The sequence below is a fragment of the Microcebus murinus genome, chromosome 28, assembly GCF_040939455.1.
Source record: "Microcebus murinus isolate Inina chromosome 28, M.murinus_Inina_mat1.0, whole genome shotgun sequence".
In the NCBI taxonomy this organism is placed as follows: domain Eukaryota; kingdom Metazoa; phylum Chordata; class Mammalia; order Primates; family Cheirogaleidae; genus Microcebus; species Microcebus murinus.
In genome coordinates, this window is record NC_134131.1 from 10,162,877 (window position 1) to 10,176,854 (window position 13,978).

At 39.2% G+C, this 13,978-nt stretch overlaps 1 long non-coding RNA gene across 3 annotated transcripts in view; it reads right to left on the minus strand.

Annotated features, from left to right (window-relative positions):
- The window catches only part of LOC142865020 (uncharacterized), a 585,997-nt gene that overhangs the window by 50,677 nt on the left and 521,342 nt on the right, over positions 1 to 13,978 (minus strand). For all 3 annotated transcript variants that reach the window (XR_012915320.1, XR_012915321.1, XR_012915322.1), the window contains one exon: positions 2,818 to 2,906. This is a non-coding gene — a long non-coding RNA (uncharacterized LOC142865020). The remainder of the gene's footprint in view (positions 1 to 2,817; positions 2,907 to 13,978) is intronic.

Consider the following 13,978-nt stretch of genomic DNA (forward strand, 5'->3'; position numbering starts at 1 on the left):
TCAGGCTTGGGGATTTTGGAAAGCTCCTAAAAGTTAAGACTGAAGATATTTTAGAGACATTTGCACACATAGCCTGGTTTGCATTCATCCCTAGGTCAATGTGGTAGATGATGTCTTATTATAGTAATTTTTAAAAAATTGGATTAAAAAAGGGCAAACAACAAACATTAAACTATGAGTATATTCTAAGGTGCTACTTCAAGTATGTTCAGTGGAAATTACTGACTGTCATTCCATGGAAACCCGTGTGGAAATAGTCACTATGTTCTGTAGTTACCAAATGTGATACAAGGCAAGATGGGTAAGAAATAATTTCACAAGATGCTATGTCATGTTGTGGAGAAGCTGCCTGAAGAGAAATTACTGCCAAGTGATGCTGCCAAAAGTGTACAGAACTAATACATGTCTTTCTATTATTAAAATATTCTGGAAGGCTCTCTGTGAAAGGAATAGGCTAGACACGCAGTTCCCTAATCCTGTTCTCTTACATAAGTACAGAAATGCTTCCAGAAAGTGAAGAATTAAATATGCAAGCACCAAAGGGTAGGGAAAAATCAGTTCAAGAGTTCTTTAAATTGAGTTTGTAATTTTTTTCAGTCAACAAATGTGTTCAACTTTGGTTTCAAATTAACTTATCCAACATGCAGGGACTGTCTCCTTCTGCATGACAATGCCAATCTACGAAAGCAGAAAGGAGAGGAGACCCTTCTGGAAGTCTATGGAAGTCACTCCTTGGCCAATAAAAGGAAAATATTGAGTCTAGAGAAAGAGAATAGACTTTGCCACCACAGGGCCATCTCCTCTGGGAGCTTGTGTCCCAAGCCTCTTGTAGAAGCCTTGATCTCATTTCCTGTCTCTCTCAAAGAGCTAAAGGTTTGCTCCAGACTGTACCCTCTTAAGGGTTCCCTAGTTATTTATTGCTCCTCCTACCTCTGCCTCCTTCTTTCCCACCTGCTTCCTCCCCCTTGATGACAGTATCTTCCATCCTCCTCTTGACCTAGCTGATATTTACCCAAACACTAAAGGACTGGTTTGAGTCCCAATACCTCCCTGAAACCTTTCTTACCTTCTGGCCAACTCCTAGGCCCCTCTGAAGTCCCCCGGGAGGGGCAGTGCCATTCACTAAACATGCATCAACAGTCCCGTGTTTCAATATATATCGTCTCCACGAGGTGAAGGAGGGATTATAATGAAGATACGAGCGAGCTCAGAAAAACTGTCATGTCTTTGTTTTCAGACAGCTGGCAGTGATTTGGCCACTTGGTTCCGAGTCTAAAGCCCATGATCTTTCATGATCTGCCCTTGTCGTCTGCATATGTCATTCACGGCCCCTAACCTCCATTCGTGTTTTTACTTGATGTTCGATAAACCACCATTAGAGAGAGACAAATCACTACCTTGTCTTGCTGGTTAGAGCGTCTTTCAAATAGAAACAACTCAATAATCATTGCTTGGTAGAATCTTTTCCCTTCGCCCCTTTTGCACCCAACTCCAGGTTTGCCTGACGAATTCTTTAAACGGTTAAAGAGGCTCCTTCCTCAGACATTTCCCAGACCTAAGAAGCTATGGCATAAAGTACACCTGAGTGAGAAGGAAATACTCAGCCATCTACACAGGGTCAGGGGAGCAAGGAGACGAGAGACAGAGACAGGCTGGGGAGCTCGTTCTGTGGCCACTGTGCTGTTTACTGCCGGAATTCGCAAGACAAGAGAGATGCAGAGTCAAAAGGACTTTTGGAGATCAACATCCAGTCCCCACACTTTACAGAAGAGAGCCAGAGCCAGCTGGACTGAGTGGCTCATTGCAGTCTGCTAGCTCACGGTCCTTTCCTCTGTGTCTAAGAACCCATCTTCCAAAATACTTTTTTCCACCCCTAATTATAGAAGCATACATACTCAATGCCAAAATTGTAAAATATACTGAAAAGCATGAAGAAGCAAAGTACACTGTTGTAGCAATGTGTACAGCTACTGTTACAGCTCTTGACCGGGGAAAGAACCGAGTGGCACACGAAGAGTCGGGAACAGCCTTTATTCAGCCAGCAGGCTCAGCACAGCAAGTGTTGCACCTCTCCCCCAATCTTCTGATCTTCTGCCTCCCTTCCTTGTTCCCCTCCCTCCTTTTATACCCTTGGTAGGGCTCAAAAAGCGTCCAATCAACTACAAGCTTTAACATCCAATCAGCAACAAGCTTTAACATCCAATTAACAACAGTGGGATTCAAAAATTACCCAATCAGGATCACACAAGCATGCGGCCCAGTAGCATTCCAGCAAGCGGGGGAGTCCCCAGCTGCACACAGGGCCCCGGCTTGGGCACCATGCCCTCCAACTGGCCTGGCACAGCGCCAGCCCTCGGGGATGCAGAGCGACAGGGAGGCAGCAAGCAGCCAAGTCCCTGCGCCTGGCATTTTCCGTGTCACACCAATAGTCCAGTAATCCCATTACCTAGTGATATAGCACTGTCTGTATCAGGTTGCATGGTTTGGACCCTGCCAGTATTTTTTGCTTCACCTACACTATTTGCTGTCTAAGTCTCTAGCATAAGACCCCTGTTTCAGCAGTTCTTTTAAGCACCTTGCTCTTCCCCACCTCAAGTTTTTACCTAAGGTATCCTAATCTTTGTCCTATCTCCCACCCTGCATCTTTCCAACCTCCAGCTGTTCTGCCTTTAATTCTCAGCTTAGTCATCTCTTTCTTGGAGAAGGCTGTCCCAGTCGCCCAGGCTAGACCGGTTTGCCACTTAAGCAATGTCTTTGCACCGTACATGCTGTGCACATGAATTTCTCCTCCACTGTACTCAGCAGCTCTCTACTTACGTCTTTCCTTGGTGTCTTCCCTTCTGATGCTTTTGTTCTTTTGACCTCTGGTTCTCACCATGCCCAACAAATAGGTGCTTGATAAATGGCTGTGGAAAGAATGAATAACTACTACTGCCGCCATTTATTTCCTTCCAGTGTATTCTCTTTCCTCCCCCACCTTTTCTCTGTCTCTCTGCACACACATGTGCACACACACACACACAACACACACACATCCACTTAGTTACGCTCTTTTTTTTTTTTTTTTTTTTTTTTTTCTATTTTTTTGAGACAGAGTCTTACTTGTTGCCCAGGCTAGAGTGAGTGCCGTGGCGTCAGCCTGGCTCACAGCAACCTCAATCTCCGGGGCTCAGCGATCCTACTGCCTCAGCCTCCCGAGTAGCTGGGACTACAGGCATGCGCCACCATGCCCGGCTAATTTTTTGTATATATATTTTTAGTTGGTCAATTAATTTATTTCTATTTTTTTTGGTAGAGACGGGGTCTCGCTCAGGCTGGTTTCGAACTCCTGACCTTGAGCAATCCGCCCGCCTCAGCCTCCCAAAGTGCTAGGATTACAGGCGTGAGCCACCACGCCCGGCCTGAGCCACCACGCCCGGCCCGCTCTTAATTCATTTGATAAATCTTGACTAAGGTCCATGAAATTTTGCATACTGCTTTTTCGTAGCTAACATGGCAATGAGCAATTTAACGTTTCAAAAAGTTTTCTTTTTTGACAGACATTTTAAAATGATTGCATACACTAGTATATAAATGGAATATAATTTGCACATTTCCCCTTTATTGGTCACTCTACATTTTCTAATTTTTCAAAATATGAATAATAAGAAGTACAGTACAGTACAAACAGCTGTTTGCATTTTAGGTTCTTTTATGGAAGGATTCCTAAATGTGCAAACAGCTGTTTGCATTTTAGGTTCTTTTATGGAAGGATTCCTAAAAGTGGAATAACTGGTTTAAAGGGAATAAATATTAAAGAAAAAACCCACCCCTTTTGAAACATGCAGGCAATAGTTTCCAGAAGGGAAGTTTATTCCTGCCCCTGTGTTTATTACTTTACATTAAAATGCTTGCCCCTGAAGAGTCCTAAGCAGTAAAATAGATCTTGACACCTACAGTCATGAGCCAATGTCACCCCAAAACAACTTAATAGTCAAAACCCTGTTGACCAAACCTATTAAAAATATTTTCTCTCAATCTTTGCTTTTTGCCATTCCCCACTCTTTTCTGCCTCTTTAAGCATCTATTCATGCTTCAAATTTGATCTGGTTTAATCCTTACCTCCTCGGTGAAACTCTTAACTCTTTTTGAACTTCTCATCTGCATCATTCTCAGGCATATTTGTTAACATCAATGTTAAGGCACAAATGCCTGAATTTTGTCTAACATACTTTTCTATTTTCTTATGGCTCTTAGCAGACGGCCTCATGTGCAGAATTTCTTAAGATATAAAGGTTGCCTGACAGATATGGAGAACTCCTGTTACTTTCAGAGTATCTAGGAGCTTTCCCTTCCATGCCTAGTGGAAGCTGACATTCCTGTGGCCCCGGGATTGGACATGATACTCCAGTGGGCCAATAAGAGCCCTTCCTAAGAAGTTTCCTAAGATGTTTTTGGCCAAGGGCATTTCTGTTCAGACTCTAGGAGCTGCTGCCCATCTGAGAATAAAATCAGCACAGGAGAAAACAGAGCCAAGGGAAGGAGAGAGAACCCTGAAGACACATGGTTTGAGTCCCTGAATTCAACTGCTATAAGCCACAACCGCAGCCCTTTGAATTTCCTTCTTATATGAGACAGTAAATTCTGCTCCCCTCTTTCTTATTTAAGTTAGTTTGAATTGGGTATGTGTTACTTTCAATTAAATGAGACCTCATTACTACAACTCTACTGTGTAGACACTTAGTAGATAGCAATATACATTGCCAATAAGCATATTATTGTCAATTTAGTTGCTATTTTAAATTTAACACTGCTCATCTTTGGAATGGGAATTACACACTAATTACTAGGAAAGGTTAATTTGTATTAAGTTTGTAAGCCCTTAGGAATCATTTTTTATCCAATGTTTGCCTCTTGGCCCTGGCTTTTCCCTCAAGCCATCTTGCTACTGTTCGACTTTAAGAAAATGAAAGTTAGTGATTTCAAATTACATTTTAATTATTTCTTTCATAATAAACCAAATTAAATTTTAAAAGCTAAAGACATTTTCTGCTCTTGAACTTAGAACTGTAGCTTTTAATGAAATCTGCTGCAGTCTTTAATTTTAATAAATTTTCTACAACTCACTATGCAGCTTATCTTTTTTCTTTTTTTGAAAAAGATTATCAATGTTTAATTTTGCTCCATTATGATGTTCTTTTTATGAGCGTCACAGAGAAACTTCTCTTCTGCATAGGTATTTCCTGGTAATACATGTTCTAATTTCACCTCTGACAAACTTTGCTTTAAGCTTTATGGTTCTAGTCAACTGAATATTTTTTTCCTCTGAATTCAGACACATTCTAAATTCAGTAAAAAAATCTGATTGAAGCCTATCTCCTGAAGAATCATATTAATTTACAAGGAACTTGTTTTATAATATAGTCTGGCCCAATCCCACTCTATCCATTGAAGCAGGCTTAAGTTCATTCCTCATAAATTTAACCTGACTCCTTTTACATGAGAGAAGTTTATCAAAACTTTACTAGCCAAATGTTTCTTCTCACTGTGAATAGAGTCTAGGGTTACTTTGAACAGAACTACCTAAAAGTATTTTTATTATTTATTCACCACACATACACACACACACTCAAAAACACAATATTCAAGTGTGTAAAACAGATATAAAAAATCCCAAGAGAGGGAGGACCATTATTAAGTATTGCGTATAACTTTCCAGACTTTTATCTATAAACATATACACATAATTGGAATCAAACCATACATATTGCTCTATATTGCCCTACCCAGTGCACACATATTTAGCACCTCCTGGTTATTTCTGTAATAACAATGCAGATTTACTTCATACCTTACATGGTAGCTTAGTATTCTATGAATGAATGTACCATAATAAAATCAATCTTCTTCTAGTAGACATTTAGGGTTATTTCTACTTTTGTGCTGATATAAGTAGTTTCCTAACCAATACTATATCTACCTTTACCTAATTATCAGACAATTACTTAAAAATACAATAAATATTGTGTTAAAATTCTAAGAAATAGCATTGCTGATTAAAAGATAGACAAATTTAAAATTTTAACACATATTTCCAGATAGCCCTTAAAATGATATTTTTTTTAGGTTATGAGAACATTATGAAAAATTACAGCCTGACCAATAGCATACAAAGAGGCTTGTTCTCCTCACTATTAATACTTTGCCAATGTTTCTTAAAATGTGTTTTCAGAACTGACTACCTACCTTAGATGGCTAGACATACACAGCACTGGGTCTTACAGCCAACCAACTAGACAGTAATCAAAAAGGATTGAGTCTAAGAATCTCCATTTGTATAAGTTTGAGAAACACTATCCCATCCATATCATTTCAAAGACATTTACTCAACAGATGGTTAAAGATACCTTTTCATCTCCTAAAGGAAACTTAGTTGTGTATATCTTGTGTATATCTAAACTTAGTTGTGTATATTTATTGATGATTTCTCTGTCTCAATTGTCAAAGTATATATTTTGCCCACTTTTCATTTGGAATGGGGTTTCATTTTTTTATTAGTTATTTAATCTTATTATATATTAAGGACATTAACTTTCCCTGAATGGTATCTTATACATATGTTTTTTTGAGACTTTTGTGGTGACATTTTTTTTAACCATGTAAAAATTTACAACTTTCCATAACTAAATCATTCGAATCATTCTTTGCAATTCCCAGCCCAATATAAAAAACATCTTTTAGATTATCTTCTATCACTTAGTGAAAAGTTTTGACTAACCTAGAACTCTTTTTGACATATGTTTTTAAAATAAAAGGCTAATTTTCTAAACATTTACTGAACAGTCTCCCAATATTGCTTTACCTGAAACACTATATGCTAGCAGCCTGATGCCACACTGATTTTTCTTTCTGCCTCTAAGAACATTTTTTTAATGCTTGGAATTCAGAAATTCTACTAGTGTAAGGACACATTTATTTATGTAGCAATTAGAAAGCTTAGTCAATATAAAAAAACTTTCTTGTCCTTTTTTTTAATCTCAGAGATATTTTCTTCGAATAGTTTTTAAAAAATAGTTCTTTTCATTCACCCTGTTCTCTTGATAATTTCTACTACGTAGAAGAAATGTGATATGAAGCTTTCCTCTGTGTCCACTCTATTTCTAAGAAGTTTACATATAAACTTTTAAGAGGTGATATTACTAGAAAAAGTTTATGACTAGCTATGTTACCATTTATACTTGTCGAAGATGAAAATCATTAAATATTCAATATCATCTTTCAGCTAATAAATAAAATATGGACATGTAGACCTAAGGGTAACATAAGGTGAGCATTTTGTCTCAATGCTCAGAGGAAAAAAAAGGAAATACACACTTGGATGTAGTAAGATTACCACTGCATCACTAGCAACAGAAACTACACGAGGAAATACACCAAACTCTTAACAGTTATTCCTGAGATGGGAGACTTTGGAAGACTCTTTTCCTTCTTATTTGCTGAGTGTTTTTGTTTGCTTTCAGCATGCTTTTATAATGGGAAAAATAATCAATATTCTTACTGTAAAGCTAATCATAAGCACCAAATCAGTGTCAATGATCCATAGGAGTGAGAGAAAGGGCAACATGGTGGTCTGGGAAGTCTCCATCTGAGCTGAGACTTGTAGCCAGAGAAGATGGGTTTGGAAGGAGCAAAGCACCCATGCAAGGAAACAGGATAAAATGTGGAAATGCAACCCTGAAAATCACTTAGGCATCTCAGAGACATAACATTGAACTGCCCAGGGGGCTTGTTTCTTCTCCTTTAGAGCTTTGACATTCTATGTCTCTTCATTTCCTTTCATTTTCATCTTAGGCAAAGAGAATTTTCTCTTAGCAATTTTTGTTTTCTCATATTTTATACAATTTTAGGCCCTTTACCAAAAGAACATAAAATGTCAAGGACTAGATTGTAAAAAGTTATTTGATATTAATATTTTTGTTGTTTCATTTACTAATAAGGAAAAGATTATTTTGGCTTTTATTATTTTTATTAATGTGCTTTATTTTTCACAATGAAATTCTAAAACCTGTTCAACTATCTCCCTTGTTTAGAATACCAAATTTCTTAAATTTAAGCAATAAATGACTTTTTTTTCTGGTTAAAAATTTTCAAAAATTATTAGTGATATCTTTAATCAGGATGAAAACATAAATTCATATTTTTATTTCATTATCTGCTTATATTAGAACTATAATATATAATCAAAGGACTAAAAGCTCAATGTTAAACAGTGTGAGATACAGTAAATCATTGGTTCATATTCCTAAACTTCTGGAAGGACAAGGGATGAAAACAGACCCAAGTACCATTGGCACATTCCTTCTCTCCATTTTCAACATGCCAGCTTTATTCTCTCAGTCCTCAAACATGTTCCCTCACATAAAGTGACATCCTAATAAATAATAAATCTTCAAGCAGACAGACAAGAAGAGACTTTTTCCTGCCAGTTCCTTTTGGAAGAGAACTGAGGAAGAGAACTGAGGAAGAGTTAGCCTGATGAGCCTAGCCTGCCTCATGTTCCTATGTCAAGCCAATCTCCACGCTCAGTGAAATGGACATATTAATAACAGGTGATCTGTCTTGGTCTTTATGAGGGATGAGGAAATGTTTTTTTAGAGAACAGGGGTGTGAGAGAGTGCTGGGCAGACCAAACCAGCCATAGCAATATTCGTATTTTCAAATTTTCAATAGCAAAAGGGAGTTTTAGATTTTTTCTGATTCTCCTAAGCATCACTGAAAACATGCTCTCAGGTAGATTTGACTTCAGGTGTGGGAAGCCTTGAAGAAAAACACCATTCTGTAGATTTTAAGAACATTTCTGGAAAAACTGTTGCAAACAAAGTATGTGTCAAAGTATACTACATTTGCACTAAAGAGCTGGTTTTGATAGATATTCAGATTCTCCTACTATAAAACATTGACCCAAATTATTTACTGAATACTTTAGGTCGTCTGTAATTGGCAGGTTTCCCAGGTTACCAACCAAACTAATTTTGTCCCATGGCAGTTTTGATTCAGCAGACATGAAACCACTTTAAATCTAAAGATCATGTTCAAATAGCCATAGTTAAAATTTTATGTTAGAAAAACAAATTCCTTGAATGCACTTTGCTAAGATAGTGGTTTGTAACATGACTGCAAAATAGTTAAGAACCAGGTTTGTGTCTCTCAAGGGAAGCTGGGACTCTTCTCTGTTGTTTACTGTCTCAGGTTGCTTCCAGAAGGCAGTAAATGTTGTAAGTAGGTCTTTGATCAAGATGATCTGTCTGCCGGGCTGTCAACATCAAGAACACATTTCTCTGGTGTAAGGCCAAACAATCAGCGATGCAGACAGAAAGCACTCATAATGGATCACATTCTCAACTAAGTCTTCCTTTTTTCTGGCTCAGGAAAGCCTTTAAGGCTATTTCTGGTCTCTGCTCAGTGTCTGGATTAAAAACAGACAGAATTAACTATGTTAGACCAGTGCACTTGTGTGTGAGTAGTCCTTAAGTCAGAGGGATTTCTGCATCATTTTCCCTTTATCTCAGTGTATTTAGGAGCCTAAATGTTCATTGGGCCATTGTGACAAATCTGTTCAAAAGATGTGCTACCACCTAAAGGATATTTTGAGAAATGATAGCCATTGTTTCTTTAAAAAAAAAGAATGTAAGTCCCCTGACATGTTGTGGTTTCACATGGACAGTTTTATAAGTGAAAAAGTCAATAAAAATAATGAACCTGCCAGGGAGAAGGCAATACATGCAGGTTTATAAAGTAGTATCACATCCATTATGCAGGGGATAAAAAGCCACCCTAAATTCTGAAAGGGTAGGTGACTTGCTAGCCATGGTCATTAACACTGGAAGACTTCTGCTTCCACTCAAGGTGGAGAAACAGGAACCGTATTTGCCCTCCTGCCTAAAACAATGAAAAAAAAAAAAGACAAAATCCACGAAGGTGGTTTTCAAGACACAGCGCATCAGGCAATGAAAGACAATGATCTCTGAGAGACAGGAAACAAACGAGGTGAGCCCTATGATTATGTTAGCTTATGCCTACAAGAGTTTCCAAGCCACAGCACAGGAGGGGGAAACGCAGACAGAGCCTGGCTGACACCCGGGGTTAAGGAGATGGAGCTGAGATTCTGGGGACATCGTGGCAATGAGAGTTGTTAAGACAGCATCCTGAAGAGGAGAGAGCTGTACAGAGAGAGAACTTTAGGGATCTGCAAAGGGTCCCTCTGGGGTACTCAGCCCAGTGCGTGTGTGTGAGGAGCTACCTAACCAAGGCCTCTGGCAAGAATCGCCCAAAAGGATTCAGGGAAAGACTGCTCAGGGTTCTCAAGGGCTGAGGATAGAGTCAGTTTCCATCGATCATACTGGGGACTCCCAGGTCATGAAATGCTTTGTGCCACAGAATTGAGAAGTTTAAGCAGAGGAATATTTTGTTATGTCTGATATTTAGATCAAATCCTAACCCAACCAAATGTCAAAGACCTGCTTTATAAGTATTGTCGGTCAGGAGGAATGGGGCTACTTGTATGGGCCCTGGAATTGATAATCTTTTCACCCTTGTGTTACAATTTCACCCTCGTCTTACCTTACCTTACAGAGAAGGTAAATAGCTTACCCAAAAAATGTTAGTAGAATCTAGGGTTTTGATTCTCAATCCAACCCATTTTTCTTTTACTCAATATTGTTTCTTCCTACAACTATGACAGGTGCTAGGGCAACACAACAGTAAATGTAGCATTTCTTCTTATTTGAGCATTAGGCCATCTGAAGGGTTGATACGGACTTGGGGAAGACTGCTTTGTAGACTTCTGTGGCAGTATCACATTCAAAGCATTTGGATTATATAAAGGAGACCATGGTTGGTTTTGCAGAGCACACCAGTGGGTACCAGGGCTCCTTTCTCCTTCTTTTATGACGTTAAAACCACTAAGATTTTGGAGTCATTTGTAAAGTAGAAATCTCTCATAATAGACCTATATACTCTGTATTTGATCAAATAGGTGAAGTGTATCAGTTAGTTGGGGGGGGGCGGAGATATATTATCTGGTAAAATTAGCAAACATTAATGATTAAATTTATATAGAACTTTAATGATTTTCTTAGAAAATTTAATGTTAAATTTATTCTTAAAACTCAGTTTAAAATTTGGGGTAGTAATTCTTATTTTTATACCTTAAGTGGGGAGTGGGACCTACTACCAAGGACAAATACAATCTTCCCTGTTCCATCATCCATCTAAAGCTCTTGAAAAATTTATATAACCCACAGGTCTCTTATCTTTCATTTTTCAAAAGATAATTTCTCGCTTGGAACGAGTATGATTTGGAGCTCACACTGTGAGAAGTTCACTGAGACCATTTTTTATTGAATGCTGAGCACTTAGTGGTCTGAGAATAGACACACTTTCTCAAACTTGGAGAGAAATGACCTTGCAAACAATTTGAAGAGTCACATAAGGAAAAAAAAAGAAAGTTAGATTTTGGCCTGGATTAAGTAAGTTCCTTCAATGAATTACTTACATTAAAAAAAAAAAAACCCACAAACTTAGTTTATTTCACTCCACAGTTAGTACTATAGTGGCAGCATGAGTTTGGGGGTTTTATTTTTTTCCCCCATCAATTTCCATTTTTTCTCTCAGTATAAAGCAGAAAACAGGTACTATTTCACAGTGGCAGCCCCAGAATATCTATGGAAGATGACACAATGATGGCTGCAGTCTGGTTGGAAAGGAGCTGGGAGCTTGTCATCAACTGTATTTGCTTCATAAGGGAGTTATTCTTATGATTAAATTCCAAAGATTCTACAAACAGCAAAGACAAAGATTCTACAAAAAGCAAAGTGTCTTATTAAAGACACTTTTATCCATACGTTATTGAGAAAATATCAACGGTTTATATTTATTTTATAGGGTACCTTGAGGGAAGGCAAGGGTATTTTTTGAGGGGGAAGCGATAGAACTCCATAGCCACTATTTCCTGGGCACTCCACTTAAAAATATTTACTGGATATTGTGCCAAACATTGCGCTGGGCACTGGAGATAGAGCAGTGAACAAAATACACAAAACACACAAAAATCTAAGCTATCAGGCAACTTCTTGCAGACTTATGGGAGAGACCGGCAATGGAAAATTACCTAAAATATATAACATGTAGTATGCAATACAGGAGAATTTTACATATGTATACGTAAAATTAACTACATATATAAAGCCTAGCATACTATAAAAAAACAAAGGAAGGGCCAGAGCATTGTGGGGATAGTGGTGAAAAAGAAAGGAGACAGTTTAGAATTTTAGATAGGTCGGCCAGGGTAGGCCGCAATGGATGTGTGAGTTAAGACCTAAAAAAAAAAAGTGATCCACCTGGAGTGATCATTGTAGGTGGTGAGAATAGCACGTGCAAGGGCCCTGAGGCCAGTAAAAGTTGAACAAAGTGTAACATGTAACAGACACTGCAGATGCCACCTGCTGAGGTCAGTCCACTGTGAAAAGCCCTCCTCTTCTCTCCCCCTTGATCCTGGGTGCTGAGGCCACCCAGCTGGGAGCTCAAGTAGTGACTGAAGAGCAGCACAAGAAAAGGGGCCAGTTCAATACGCCAGACCCTGAACTGAGGCTCTGGGCCAGTAAGGGCGAATGGGGCAGGGGAAACCCTTGGTGAAATATGGCAAATGAGGTCAAATCCACACCACCTATCTCTAAAACGCCTCCTCTTAAGGACCCAATGCATTCCAAAATGTGCCTTAAACAGTAAACTAAACCCACGTCATAGAATCACAAAACCACACAAAGGTTGAAGCAAACTTAAAACTCATCTAACCCAAAAACAGGAACACAAGCCTAGCTGAGGAAACTGACACTGAGAGGTTAAATGACATGCCTAAGGTGACACAGCCAGGTGGGAGCAAAGTCAGGTTTTCCGACTGGCATTTCAATACTGCCTCCTCTACAAGAGTTTAAACGGCACCTCCTCCTGTAAGTGTGATTGTCTTTTAGATTCTGTTCTGGAAGGACCTGGTGCTCTAAAACAAAATAAATGACTACAGGTCATGTAACATTGCAGAGAGACTTTTGTCTCAGCCCCAGGCTTAAATCTTGGTCCTAGGAGAACCACCTTATTAACTGGATAGACTGGGATATTACCACTTTCCCCCTGGGTTTGTTGAGGGGATTAAACGTGAAATGCTTGGCATACAGTAGAAATTTAGCAACAGAAACTATTCCAAGAAGGCTCTAGGCAGTCACTTCTTTATGGAGGAATGTTTAATTATGCATGATTGCCAAAAACCTAAAACATCCCTCATTCCAGTTTGTGGGAACTGCATTAATTTCCACACTGCCTTCCCCAGCATCTTTTGCATATTGCTCATTTAACCTCAGAGTATGCAGGAGAATAAGGAATGAGAGCGTTGTCAGAGCATCGGAGGGCTCGTCCCTGGACGCAGTCAGGCAGTGTTTTAAAAAATCCATTATAAGTCAACTCTTCGTGAAAGTACATTCCCATCTGCCTCATGTTCTATTCGGCGGAGCAGGGCTGGGGCCCAGAGCTGATGCAGTGAAGCTCCACAAACGCCATTGCGTTTCCAAGACAACGGTATGCGAAATGATGGCGGGGACCGAAATCACCGGTGAAGCAAATATTTTAATACGGAAGCCCATTACGGACTTATGAGCTGTGAGCTCTTCCCATCTAAATGCAGGACCAACCCTGGCACATATCTGGGACAACGGTGTGTGAAATGCCAGTCCTTGTTAAGACAGTGGCAGGGAGGAGGTAAACGCTTTGAGGTAAAAGGCTTATTACAGACCTAAGAGCTGTCAGCTTCGCTTCCTCTGGGGAAGGGCCGGCAGAATCTGGAAGCTGCAGTCCCTATTTCTGCTCTTACAGTCAGAAGTCTGGGGGCCACAGGCACTCACGAGGACTCAGGGAAACATGAGGGCGATTTGAGGTCGTTTGGTAGATGCTA